This window comes from Eptatretus burgeri, chromosome 8, assembly GCF_056783735.1.
Source record: "Eptatretus burgeri isolate ZD-2024b chromosome 8, Ebu_testis_v1, whole genome shotgun sequence".
NCBI lineage: Eukaryota > Metazoa > Chordata > Myxini > Myxiniformes > Myxinidae > Eptatretus > Eptatretus burgeri.
Window position 1 is genome coordinate 52,702,111 of NC_140968.1, and position 14,506 is coordinate 52,716,616.

General features: G+C 41.0%; 1 pseudogene; it reads right to left on the minus strand.

The window, feature by feature from the left end:
* Positions 1–681: 681 nt before the first annotated feature.
* On the minus strand, positions 682–12,882 carry LOC147021738 (uncharacterized; annotated as a pseudogene).
* Positions 12,883–14,506: the final 1,624 nt, after the last annotated feature.

Below are 14,506 nucleotides of genomic sequence, written 5' to 3' on the forward strand. Positions count from 1 at the left end.
CGTCCAGTCTTTGTGTGGAAGTTCTTTCCAAACTTCATTTAGACGAAATCGTACATTTCATAGTTTAACTGCGTTCAACACTCCGAAAAACAAACCCAAAGTTAACATCGAGTAAACATCATGAGTAAACATCATGGGCTCATGTATTTCCACAAGACGAACAAAGGTTCTTCCAAAGCATTCAACTTGCATTTTCAATATTTTATCTCTTTCCTTATTATTTCCCTAAATGACAACTAAAATATACAGAAATCTCAGTTGTACGTACACTCAAAACATTCATCTTATTTGCTATTTCCATGTAAAAGCAAACAGTCTTTAACAGGGTTCCAATTTGCGATCAATAATTCTTTTCACAAAAATATTCCATCATTTATCCCAAAATATGAAAGTAATCTATTTCTTCAAGAACCGAATCAAAATCGATTTTGCACAGAAACCATTTTAACATTCACATCTGCTAAACAATTTACAGTTTCATTCACAAATAGTTTCAGAGCAACTGCCATTTTTTTTTAAATCTTGATTTAATTCTCAGTAACTTTTTCCTATCCTCAATTAAAAGATTAACAAAGTCCTTAGGTAAAGGATTCTCAATTTGAAATATCAAAACAAAAGTTTATATTAATTACAACTAAAAGAAACATGATGGTTCCTTCCCAATGAGTTCTTTTCCCCCAATTTTCTATTTTTATGAGCTTAGTCTGAAAGTAACTAACACAGTTACCGAGCTGCAGAGCGTCCTTGGCTGCAGAGCGTAAAATATCTCAAAATTAATGTTTAACCAATCTCTCTAAAACAACACTGAATTCCATCGACATTTTAAATCTCTGACATTTTTCCATCTATCCACTTCTCTCTCACCAAAACAGCAAACATGCTGCCATTTTCCCAACTCGCATACACAAACCATCTATCACTTCCTCTGACCTTCGCAATTACGAATCCATTATCCTTTATCAAAACAAATAAATCATTTTAAATAGTTGTACAAAAATTGTCAAATCACTTGTCAAATCTGTCATCAGGCGAATATCATTTAAATTGCAGCTCAAACACTTTGTCTACACATGTAGCTACACCCTCCCCAAACTTATCCCAGTCTTGGGAAAAGCATCTTAAACTTCAGACTAATAAACATCCAATCTCTCTTAAACAACTTTTTGGTCAAAACAATAAAATATTTCCTTTTAAAATCCATAAATCAAAAAATAAATCTTCAGCATCTCATAGACTTGCGTGTGATCACGTGATAAATACCACTCACATTTCTATATCATTTCAAAGTCATTGCCAACGGTATGCACACTTTGACACAATAGCCGCCATCCTCTTGAATCTACATATTAATCGAATTTCACACTTAAAGCTAAGACTCAAACACAGACTCAGTGTCGAGACATGCCACCCCCCACAGATCCAGTGGAGGAGGCGAGCTGCAGTGTCGCAGCTTGCGATGTTCACATGGAAATACAACGGCAAGAATGCATAACATGCCAACCCAAACAGACCCACAGCTCATCTCAGCACGAGTTAAAATATTGTCAAAATCCCAACAGAACACGTTTCATTGCAGTGAATATTGGACTCGCACAAGTTTCATTTTAATTTTTTTTCTTTTCTCAGCAACACATGCATCTCAATGCAAATCACCAGCCACGCTCCCAGCCGGTCAATAGTCTCCTGCACTCGACAAAACGTTTCGTGCAAATCATTGCATTTACAAATCCGTAAAACCTCCACACAATATAATATAACAACCTCACTGCCAACAAACTTCCAGTGAGTTTAATGAACAAAAAGTAACTCTTATAACTCTTACAAACAAGTAACTTGTAATATTTATCTATTTTAACCCTATCTCGGCGTCTCAGCTGTATCCTCGGCCTCTATCTCACAGCTGGTCCGTATCAATGCAAACATGTGGCATGTCGCTTCATCATTCCCATTTAATTACTCGTCTGGCTCCTTATCGAGCCTCTTATTGTCATCTGACTCCTCTTCTTCTCCAGCACTTTTCCAAAACAACTACAGTACTTATCATTTACTTTAAAAAGGGACTCTCTCCGCCAGATCCTCTTCTTTCTCTCAATAAAATTATCTGACAATGAACTTTTCTTTGTTCGAAATGTGTTACCTGCTGAGAGCGCTCTCCCTTACCTTTGCTCAAGCACTTGACGTTCCTCCAGGCACTGCCTCAGGCAGATTAAGCATCTCTGGTCACGAGCACCGCACCAACGTCGGTTCGAATCCGAGTCACTGGACCAACTGATGTGGATTTTTTTAACCCATCTTGTTGTGATCATTGAAGGATTCTACCTGGCCAATTGTGGAATCCTATTTGACTTCAGACAGAGTTTAACGTTTGTCCGATTTGGTTATAATATCCTGCATAAAACCCACAGACCCTGATAAAACCAATGTCCACACAAGTCCTTCCTTGTGAAACAATTTATTTTCTAATTATCCACCATACACTTCTCACCCTCGTACAATGAACTTAAGAATCCCCATTGATTGCAATATTATTTGGTTCTATTTCATTTATTCTTACTTTAGTTAACAGTTAGACCAAGGCAATTCAATTCACTTCCACATTACATCAGAGAGTTTTATTCTAACTTGGTACTTGGTCAGTTCCAAGTAGCACAAGCCACTGGGATTCTAATACTTCCTCACGTGCTTGCACTGAAACAATTTTACATTTCAAAGCATTTTATACTTTCATGAGAGAGTGGTGGGGGCTATCACCCCAGACTGCAGACGTGTCCTTTAAACGAGAAGCCACTTTGTACATTTCGAGGCAAAGGTTTGCTGTTATCAGCTCAGGTCACTCCGCTCCAGACCAAGACATTTATCATCATTTAGGGCAAAAGTCTCTTGGCCAGAAAGGACAGCCAATTCAACTTGTAGCATAAAAGTTACATTTCTAAAACTCCATTTGTTACAATTTTGAATGCATTAATATAAATTTTCCCCCACAGTACTTCCCTTCCTGTTCTAAAGTTTGTGCTGCAGAGGTTGTGGTGTACCGCATCTGCAGCATGTAGATCCTGTGCATACTCAATTCTACCTCTGGCAGTGTCTGACCACAAATCATTGCGTTCATTGCATATCTGCATTATGGTCTTCTGGAAATCCATTGTTCTGACTGAGATAAGTTTATGTGTTGGTTTGTGGTTTTTTTTTTGCAAAGCAAACACCACAAAATATGCACTTTTCTTTGTAATTGAATGTCATACTTGTGGATCGACGTGCACATGTTGAACTACTGGGAGCTGCGGAGTCATGTCCCTGCTTTTTGTTGTCACTGACTATGCACTGCGGGGGAACAGAAGTCCTTCCTACACTTGACATGCACAACTTGGCCGGGCACAGTACTAATATTTCTGTTCTGCAACTCATTAGCCTTGGCAATGCCTTCACATCCTTTGATGTGTAATGTGGAAGTTGGCTCTCCATTGGATAGAGGTTCCTCACAGAAAACACTTGTCCATGATCAGCTAATTACACTGTAATATGAAGAGAAAGAAATACTGTGACGTCCATGGGACTTGAACAGTCCCGCCAACGTAGAATGAGCCGAAACGATGGAGGCGGTTTATTTATTTATAACCCAAACATGGCGGTTCTAATCGCTCTACCGCAAACGGGACGAGGAAGGTGGCACGAGTCACTTTTCACTGAGTTGATGATGTTTATTTGTTTTTATTATTACCAGAAATAACAAGACTCGGCAAGAAGAGGGATCCGGGGCGATTCGACGGGATGGTGTGGGATCGGGCGTGGGGAAAAACACAGACAATTCCAATGAATATACAGTTCTCAATCCCTCTAAGGCGCCAAGCACACACACACACACACACACACACACACACACACACACACACACACACAAAACGTAGCTATTTCTGGTGGTCAGGCTGGACCGTGGTGTGGACGCAACTGTCCCTGGATCGGCGTCGGACGAGCTGGCCTTGCTCTCGTCAGGGGGGCAGGAGAAACCGTGGTGCTGTCGACCTCCTGGTCTTGGCCCAAGTCTGCTCACAGCCGCCAGGGAACCAGTTCTGGCGCCAAGTTGCGAGCAGGAGAGGGAGGCAGGTCCGCCCGCCGTTCGACCCCGTACTCCGAGTCAGCAGAACCCCAGAGCCAACCAAGGTGAGGCACGAGGCTCAGCAAGGCTCCAAGACACGATCAAGAACACGATCGAATCAGCACAACAACAAGGATGCTCCCCGCGCAACAGCCCCTACACCAAAAAAAAAAACGATCTTTTGGTTGTAATCTTCTTCCTCTTCCTTTTCGACCCCGAACAGAACCTTTTTATCCTCCTACCCTCGTCACTTCCAATCGAGCCGTTTATTGGCCCAGCGCCGTCGCCTTCTGCCAATCGTGATCACGGGGCGGAGCCATCCGCTGGACTGTCCTGTGACGTCACGGCCAGTCTCCAGAGAATACCAAAAGGGGTTTACGCAGACACACTTACCCTATCCCGTGTCCCTATCTAATTACGTGACAATTATCATTTCCCCCCTTGAAGAAATGAACATTTACTAGACAACTTATCACCACTGAATTGCTACTTATTACATCGAGATCCTGGTAAACTCGAACAGCATGGCATTCCTAATTAAACATCCTAATTACCCTTTGAATGCATACCCCCCCCCCCTCAAACGTAACAATACTTTAGCGCTATGACAACCATAATACAATGTATCCAACATATCTTAGAATTTCATTCATTTCCGAAATGTCTGAACCAAGGAAATTTCAAGATGTTTTATTTATATATGAATCCCAAGTAATTGCTAATATATTTGGCTATTTCTAAATATGCTAGTTTTGGCATCACTTTGAATGTGAAGTCTGTGACAAGTTTAAAAAGTGTCCAATAACATGTACCTAAGTGTTTCACATATTTTTTTTTAGCACTATTACTTGCTGATATAGGGCTGATTCTAAAATTATCAGTTTTGGCGGCTATTTTGAAAAATAAACATGTTCCCCAACTTGGATTTTCAGTGATTTTTAGTACGTCATTCTATAGCATACTTGGAGTGAAAAAACACTTGAATGGTTTCTATTGCAATTTGTGGTGGGTTTGGCGATATATTTTCATAGATTCCCTGGCCTAAACAGGTATCAGAGGATTGGAGAGCAGAAAATGTAACACCACTATTTAAGAAAGGAGCCAGAGAAGAATTGGGAAACGATAGACCTGTTAGTTTGACTTCAGTTGTGGGGAAGGTGTTGGAGACATTAATTAAGGACCAGATGAGGAACTATTTAAATAAATACAAACTAATTAAAGGTAGTTAGCATGGGTTTACCAAAGGTAGTTCCTGTCTAACAAATCTTTTAGAGTTTTATGAAGCAGTGTCTGATTGGGGGGATGATGGAAAGGCAGTGGACATGGTAGATCTAGACTTTAAGGAGGCATTTGATAAGGTACCACAAAGGAGGTTGTTAGCCAAAGTGAGTGCTTGTGGAGTGGCTGGTCAAGTAGCTAATTGGATTGCAAACTGGCTTAGTAATAAGAAGCAAAGAGTGGCTGTGAGTGGGAGGATTTCTTGCTGGGAGAATGAAAGTCGTGGGATACCTCAGGGATCAGTAATGTTCATTATTTACATCAATGATTTGGATAATGGGGTGAAGAGTAAGCTTTCCAAATTTGCAGATGACACAAAGCTTAGAGGTGAGGTGGATAGCAGAGTGGGTGGTGATCATATTCAGGTAAGTATTGATACTTGCATAGATTGGGCAAAACATTTGCAGATGGAATTTAATCTGAGCAAGGGTAAGGTGTTAGAGATGGGAAAGAACAATGAAAATAGAGATTAAAGGATGCAAGGGGTAATTTTGGAGAGTGTCACACAGGAGAAGGATCTGGGGGTGGTAATAGATACAGGAGGTGAGGAGGCAGCAAAGTGCCAAGCAGCTATAGGTAAAACAAGTTGGGTTTTAGGTTGTATTCAGAGGGGAATCATTTATAAATCAAAAGAGGTGGTGTTAACATTGTATAGGAATTTAGTGAGGCCACATCTAGAATATTGTGTGCAGTTTTGGTCACCACAACTCAGGAAGGACATAGATGCCACAGAGAAGGTTCAGCGCACGGCTACTAGATTGATTCCGGGCCAAGTTAGACTCAGCTGTGAGGAGCGGCAGAAGGAGACAGAGTTTTATTCACTAGAAAGGAGGCGGTTACGAGGAGATATGATAGAGATGTTTAAATAATGAAAGTTATCAATAAAATAAGTGCAGATGAATTATTCAACAGAGTAGACAGTGATATGACCAGGGGCCATAATCTGAGAGTAAAGAAGAGGAGAGTTAAGATGGTAGCACACAGAGGACTTTTACTCAGAGAGTAGTTAGGGTTAGGCTTCCCTGGAATGGCCTCCCTGGAAAGATAGTGGCAGCAGAAACAGCAGATAAGTTTAAATTAGAATTACATAGGTACCTGGAAGTTATGGAGATAGAGGGGTATTGGGATGTTGGTCAAACTTTTGGGTAGTTTGAGCATTGATGGGTGATTGTGTGCATGTGTATGGAGTGCTGTTGGTGAGGTTCTCATCAAGAGGTGTTGTGTGGTTGATGTGTGTTTTTAACCAAGCCTATGCCCCCTCCCCTGAGGGGAAGAAGAAGAAAAAAAATCCCAAAACTACAAAAACTTCAAATAAATAGATAAAAATAACAAAAAAAAAAAAAATTTGCATCTTCTTCTTTGGATTTTTTTAATTTTAGTATGGTGTTTGTGCAGGCATAATGGGCTGAATCGCCTCTACCTTTGGCTGATTTCCTGGTATTATTTAATTCTATCCTTTATCAGGCATATCCTCGGCCACCACCTTTATCGGCATATCCTCTCTGAGGTATTAATTCATTTCCCGGGTAACCTCACTGGGGTCTGAAGTCGCCATGTTTTTTGGCCTGCTCAACCATGCCTCGAGTTTGAATTGGCCGCAACGATTGGTTTTTTCACAATGAAGTTATGTTTTTGATTTTCCTCACTCATATCATCGAATATCTGATCAACATGCCTATGAATCGCTGGATACTTTGCAATGCGTATAACTGCCCGGAGACGCCAGCGTTCATGGTTTCATTTCATTTCCGCACATGACATAACCTCGAGAATCTCTTAAACTAAGTGACGTTTCAAAATTTAAGCTTCAGATTGAACTGAGTAGCAGTTCCGACTGTTAAAAAAAGTGTTCATTTGTCTAATTCGGACATAGTTTGATCTCTCGGGTGTCTCCAGAAGGTGTTGCATGTGATGAATCAGCGATTGCTAATCGATTGCCAAGCCAACCATTCCTTCTCAACCGTTTCGTTGGAGTGCTTAAGCTACTTAGCGAGTGCTCTACAATATTTGCACTGTCACTGAATACTGTATATTGATCGACTTCAACAAAGTTCAGGAGCCATGAGCCTGCGTTTGGAACCCTGTTGTTGTCTCTTGCGTTGGATGGCTCACTGAAAATGTGCAATTATATTTCACACCACATTTCCCCTTTTTGTATGATCTTTCATTATATGACCCATCACTTCAGCATAGACAAATACAAATAAAAACTAGAAGCGCACTCGGTAGAATGCATACCTCTGCCACGTAACGCCTGATCCACAAGAACATCTCGGGCCCAATACATTTTTGAGATATCGTGCTATATATCGCTTTTGGCCCCATCTCTCAATGGTGAATAATCACTTAAAAATTAAATGATTATTGTATCCAGATCCGTATCCAGATCTTCACCAAAATCGAATCAGTTCGTCCTTGTCACACACCCAAACTGTCCACCAGATTTTATACGAATCCATCCACAGCTTTTTGAGATATCCTGCACACAAGCAGACAAACAGACAGACAAACAAACAGACAAACAAACAGACAGAGAGGGGTGAAAGCATAACCTTCCACCTTCGGTGGTGGAGGTAATTATACATTTCGTTTTTCAAAGTTTCTTCAACTGTTTTGTGGAGTGCTTGGTGAAGGCACTTGGTGCACTCTTCAATCTTCGATGGTGATGTGGTGGTTCAATACCGGAGTTGGGAGAGCAAAATAAATTAGATGATTACAATGATTGTAACATAAAACAATGAATCACCACACCACATCATCGCAGGATAGCTGAGAGGTTTGCACACTTACTCTGAGCTGTACAGCCTGGGTTGGATTCCTGACCCAGCAATAAACTGTCATCCTCCCTTTTTCTGCCAATGTCTGAGCTGGATCTGGGATCCGACTTGGACTTTTGGAATGAAATTTTGCATCAATAATGGGAATAAAAAGTGTGCACTTGTTCGAGGTTTTTTTTTGACCTTGATCTAATTTTTAAGTCCGTGACCTAATTATAGACATTTTAACGTGTTTTTTAACATTACTGTTTTTAAAGTCTTTGATATGACTCAGATGGAGATCAACATGCTGACCTCTCATACCTGATAACTCTCATACTCAGAGCAGACACTCAAACCATGTTGCCACCAAGGCTGGTTGAATGAGCTCTGAGCAACGTTCGTGTTAAATTTCCTGACCACTCGTTCTAGTCTGCTCTCAGCTTCATAAATCGATCATCAGCTTGAATTCCTAGTGAGACTGAGAAAAGGTGCAGAACAGGTAAGACGGTGATCCCAAATTCATAGAGGGTGCTTCAGAGCTTCCCCTACCTGGACTTCACTCGAATTACCTGACCAGCCAACGGACTCGAACTTGCATCGCAATCTGCATTGTCAGTCTCTCGAGGGTAGTGGAGAAGGGTTTGTCGGGTTTCGGGCACAGATTACATCTGAGAATATGTCGAGCCTCCATCGCCAGGAAATAATCCACTTCACCACCGGTAAGTACTTATAAGGGTCCCGGCGGAGCCCGTGTTGCTCTGAGGTCAATTAATCAGAGAATTTGCTTCTTCCCATGTGTCCATTATGGTTAAGTTGACGGTATTGTATAGGTGATGATTTTTGTGCTTAAAACAAACAGTTTGTTTGAATTCACTCGAAACTTGGTTCAGGGATCAATAATAATGGGTAATCCACATATAACTAGAGGGGGAGCACTCGGTAGAGTGCAAAACCTCCGCCGCCAATACTGCTGGGTCACTTAAGTGAACCTGATGTCCTATTCATTGTAGGTCAAAACGGATCAGACTCTACTGAACCACGATTGAATAAACTAAACTAGATCGACGCGCATGTAGAAATGCCAAAAAAAAAAATCGAAATTTTTTTGCAAAAAAAGTTGCAAAATTTCTAATTTTTTTTTCTCTAACAAATTTTTTTGGGGGGGGGTTGGAAATCACTTAAAGCATGGAGAAATGCAAAAAAAATTCAAATATTTTTCAAATAAAAACGAAATTTTTTTGAAAAAAAGTTGCAAAATTTTGTTTTTTTTCTCAAACAAAATTTTTTTTTTTTTGGTTGGAAATCACTTAAAACATGTAGAAATGCAAAAACAAAAATTCTAATATTTTTTTAAAATGGCTGCCATAGCGGCCATATTGGACTTTGGACCAAGTCCAAAATCTAATGGCATGATCCTTGGACCATAGCTAATCCCCCCACCGAGTTTCGTCGAAATCCGTCCAGGAGTTTTTCCGTAATACTGTTCACAAACAAACAAACAAACAAACAAAAAGGGGTGAAAACAGTAACCTCCGTCCATCTTCGATGGTGGAGGTTAATCAGCCTGGTGGCTTAATGCTGAAGGTGGCTGGCTTCAGATCTTAGGGTCTTGAGTTTGAGCCCCTGTTTTCTGTTGAATAAACACCAGGTGGGGTTGACAGCCTGGCATCCTTCTGAAGTTGGTGAAATGAGTGCCAGCATACTGGGAATAGAGGGCACTGCATCAGTGACACAGCTGCACCCCCAGAAAATGATGCAAACCAGCAGCCACAGACTGCACATGACAGCCATCATCCACCTGAAGAGCAAAAAAAAAATTTTTTTTACAAGGATTCAATGAATCAATTTGTTCTGTGGTTGGATCATTACTCATGTCCTTGTATGCCGTTGATGCAGTGCCCCCGCTCCCACCCCTCAATGTCGGTAAATTAAATGATTAATTTGACCAGAAAAGTTATGTTACTATTAGAATACCAACGTGCAGTCAAAGTGGTCAATGACTTAAAGGGAAGCTTTAGACCCTGAAATTGAGCTGGATCTATTTGACGAAGGCTCAAGTGTTTCAATGCTTTAATGAACACCTGAAAGCTCCAGGTGTAAAGTTGGAGAGTAATATGGTCCATGAGCCAGGGAATTTTACAAAATCCTGTCATTAATGAGTGCTGAAGCTGTGAAAAGATAAAAGTGGTTTTAAATTAGATAATTCCATGACAACAAAGTTTTTCATCATCTTCTTTCGTATGCGGCACAAGGCCGAGGGGGTAGGATCATTGGCTGAGGGTGCGGCCGTGCCTATGATGCAGTGCCCTCTGCTGGTTTGGGCAGGATATTTCGAATTTTACAGTGCTGCCGGCGATAGCTCGCCTCCTCTTTGAAAAGGACACAGTGGGTGGGATCTTTCACGTCCACTAACTAAAATGTCTCTGAATCATGTTCTTCACTGAGGGACTCAAGAGTGTCGCACAAGAAAATCCATTAAATATCTGCCAAAGCACTCACTACGCACGACTCAGATTGGTTTGACTCTTTAAATAATCAATACCACTACCCCATTCGACTTCAAGGCATTGGCAATTGGCATCAACACTACTTAACATTAAAGATAACAAAAAAAATTAAACAATTTCGAGAATGGATTATATCAACTGAAAACCAATAAGAGTATGTTACCGTCACGCAAAGCAAGGTGTGGCTGAATATATAAATACCGTACTCGAACCGTGAACTGCACCTCCTTTCCCATACATTTCATGAATTACTTGTTGAAAAAATTTTTTCACCAAGTATGTTGATCACTCCTGTTTGTCTGTCCGCTCACCTTTAATCGCCGACAGGTCACAACTTCAAACCGATCTTCACAAAACTTCACCAAACGGATGAGTTGGTGGTCCGACAGAATCCTATTTATTTTTGATGTCAAAAGGTCAAAAGGTCATCATAGGCCAAAGGTCAAAAACTTTTTCAGATTTCTAAAATCCTCAATTTTCATCCGATTGACTTCAAATTTGAAGAGGATTTGCATATCAGGTCACTGAATTCAACCACCAACTACGTCTGAGGTCCACATCGGTCAAAATGTCAAAATAGGCCAAAGGTCAACTTAGGTGCAATTTCTAAAATCCTCAATTTTCATCTGATTCAATTGAATTTGAACAGGATTTGCATATCAAGTCAATTAATTCAACCATTCTCATGATACATCATGATATCTCAAAAAGTTGTGGACGAGTTTTAACAAAACCAGGTGGATGAGTTGAATAGGTGACAAGAACAAGAGGATTTGATTTTGGTTGGGATCCTGCCGATCAGTGGGATATGAAACATAAACTGTTCCACCTGGCAGAGGTATGTGCTTTACCGAGTGCAATTGTACTTTGATCTTTTTTGCCAAATGTCAGTGTCTGAGTGATTGTTCATTAATTGCTGGAATCCTTCGGATTTCGGCAATTATGTTGGTCGGTTGTGTGTGTCATTCTGTGTCTGTCTGTCTGTCTGTCTGTTTGTTTGTGTTTGTTTACCCTGTAGTAGCCACACCGTCTCAGTGATCATGACCAAACTGGGTACAGATGTTGGCCATTGTCCAACTTAGAAGCTTGTCGTTTTTGGTGAATCTAGGTCAACGGACAAGGTCAAGGTCACTGAAAAACCGAAATTCTTATTTTCGCAATAACGTCCGGTAAAATGGTCGTATCGACTTCAAACCAAATCCAAAATGTGCATCTTCCAATACTGCATCCAACCATATGTCTCATTGGGGTGTCACACCAACACCCTTCTTAGCGGTCGGGGGTCGAATGTCAGGGGGGGTCGAGTCAAAAATTTCAAATTGTGATATAAACGCAATTTCAAGTCCGATTGACTTCCAAGTTATGATCTTGACCAAACTAAGTGCTATAACTCATTAAACAGTAGCAGTATCGAATTATAAGAACCAAATTGATTTCCAGGTTTTTGTGTTTTCAGAGATCATGGAGATATGACAAAGTTATTCCGGCAATTCCTTGCTCAACGAGCAATTTCATTTATTTGTTACTTGGCGAAAAATGCTTTTGCGTATGTTCGTGTGTAGCCGTTGTCTGTTTGTCACACGGTTTTTGGCCACAGTTTTCAAGCAATCGTTCTGAAATTACTTGTGCATGTAGGAGACTGGCGAAGGACAACGACGCTTGATGTTGGTGAAGATCCGAATCAAGATCCGGATTCTAGACGTTTTAAAGTGATTCTTCACCATTGAGAGATGGGCCAAAAACGAAATTGCATGAAATCTCAAAAAAAATTGTGGATGGATTCAGATGAAACTTGGTGGACGGGATGGGTGAGTGACATGGATGAACTGATTAAATTTTGGTGAAGATTCGAACCTGGATCTAAATCTGAAAAAAAAATTTAACGTGATTTTTCACCATTGAGAGATGTGGCCAAAAACTATTCATCACATGATATTTAAAAAAGTTGTGGATAAGCGATGACAAAACGAGGTGGATGAATTGGTTCGGTGACAACAACAAGCTGATTCTTATGTCCTTCAATAATCCCCCTTACCATCCGAGGCACCACGTAATCATGTGCTGGGATTTGGACTACACAGCGGTGTCCCCAGCAATGCTATCATCCCACAGCTGACCCGCTTCTGCTGTTGTGGTGCTCCTCTATACAGTGGTCCTCCTCATCCCCACAGCAATACCATTCCTCTTCACAGTTATCCCAATCGTCCCACAAATCTACAACCTCTTCACATTGACTTTCGACCATTCCTCCTCCCCCCCCCCCCAACCCCTCTCCTGCCCTTTGCACTGCCACAACCAACCATGTTTCCTGCAAATTTTGGGGAGGCCTCATCATGGCAGTTGTAGCACTCCTGCCCACTCCCTCTTGTCTCTGTCTCCTCTGTTTGTCATACTCTTTTGCGTCAATTCAGTTGCCCGTTAAGTGAGGACGTACCGATTCGATTTCGGTGAAGATCCGGATCCGGATTTGATAATTTTTTCAGTGATTCTTCACCATGAGAGATATGGTGAAACCGATATACAGCACGATGTTTCAAAAATGTATTGGGCCCGATATATTCTCGTGGATCAGGCATTACGTGGCGGAGGTACACGCTCCACCGAGTGCCCTTCTCGTTTAATAATGTTTCTCTATACGTTTTGTTTTGTTGTCACAGACTGTTTTCATGCCAGTTGTATAATGATCTAGCTTTTTGTTTCTTCTCTCCCCCTTTGTGTTGTTTCTATTGCACTAGAATTTCTGTCCAGTTTTTCTGATCAAACTGTGTTTCAGTTTTCATTTTATTTTCCTTTCAGGGAGCTACAAAGGCTGCTGTATTTAGTCTGCCAGTTTTCCACAGTTGAACAAAAGATGTGAAAGAAATGCAAGCAGAAATGTGAAGCTCTGTGCTGGGAAAGTGAGCAATTTTCGGCCCCGGCATTGTTAATTCTCTGCAAATGATACGTAAAATATATAAAAATAAAATATAAAAAAAATGATACGATATAATATGCCTTGCACGAGAGGACACAAAGCAACTTCATGCGGAGCCAGGTAGAGTGGAAAGCGAGTGTTGTATTTTGAACCATTTTTGTGTCATTAATATATCTTTGTACACACATCAGCATAAAGAGTCGACATAGTTCAGGGCATTTGTTTGATGGTTGTGATTTTATCCCATTTTCTGCACAAATCTTCGTACATCTGCCTCGGTACCTTCTTCCAATATATTCTGCGTTCTCGACATTCGAGTTTAACAAGATTTTTGGATGCAAGCAAATTGGTTCCTGGGCTGCTGAGAGTATCGTCGTATTGTGTTCCATTTTAACCTGACAAAGTATCCTTTGGAGCTTGCAGTTTTTAAAAAAACTTTTTTGGGGATACAAAGTCGAGGCTCATGGAAGAACTCGAATGTAGAAAGGATCAGGATGTAACAGAACAAAAGGAACAGCAGAAGGAGAGGGGGGAAACACACCAAGAGCAGGGTCGAGGGAAAATAAGGGGTGTGGGGGAAGAATGAGGGGTAAAGGAGGATGTACAGGTTGGACAAGATTGATGGAGAAGCAAACTCTCAGGAAAAAATAATTGGGAATTTTTAAAGACGTGGGCTTGGGGGGAGCATTAACAACGGGAGTAGAAAAGATCATCGTTTTTGGATAGGGGAGGGGGTGGTGATCTGAACTGGTGGTGAACAGCTGCCTTGAAAACCTGGAGGGAAGAATGACATTGAAGAGAATGTGGAAGTTGGTTCCACAAGCGAGAAAACGAATAAGTGGAGGTGATCAATGATGCTGGATCTTGAGATTTTAACCATAACGGGGTTGCCGGTGGACCGTGAAACCTGGGGGAAAGAGCAGAGGGTGCAAGATCAGAAAGGAGGCGGTAGAAC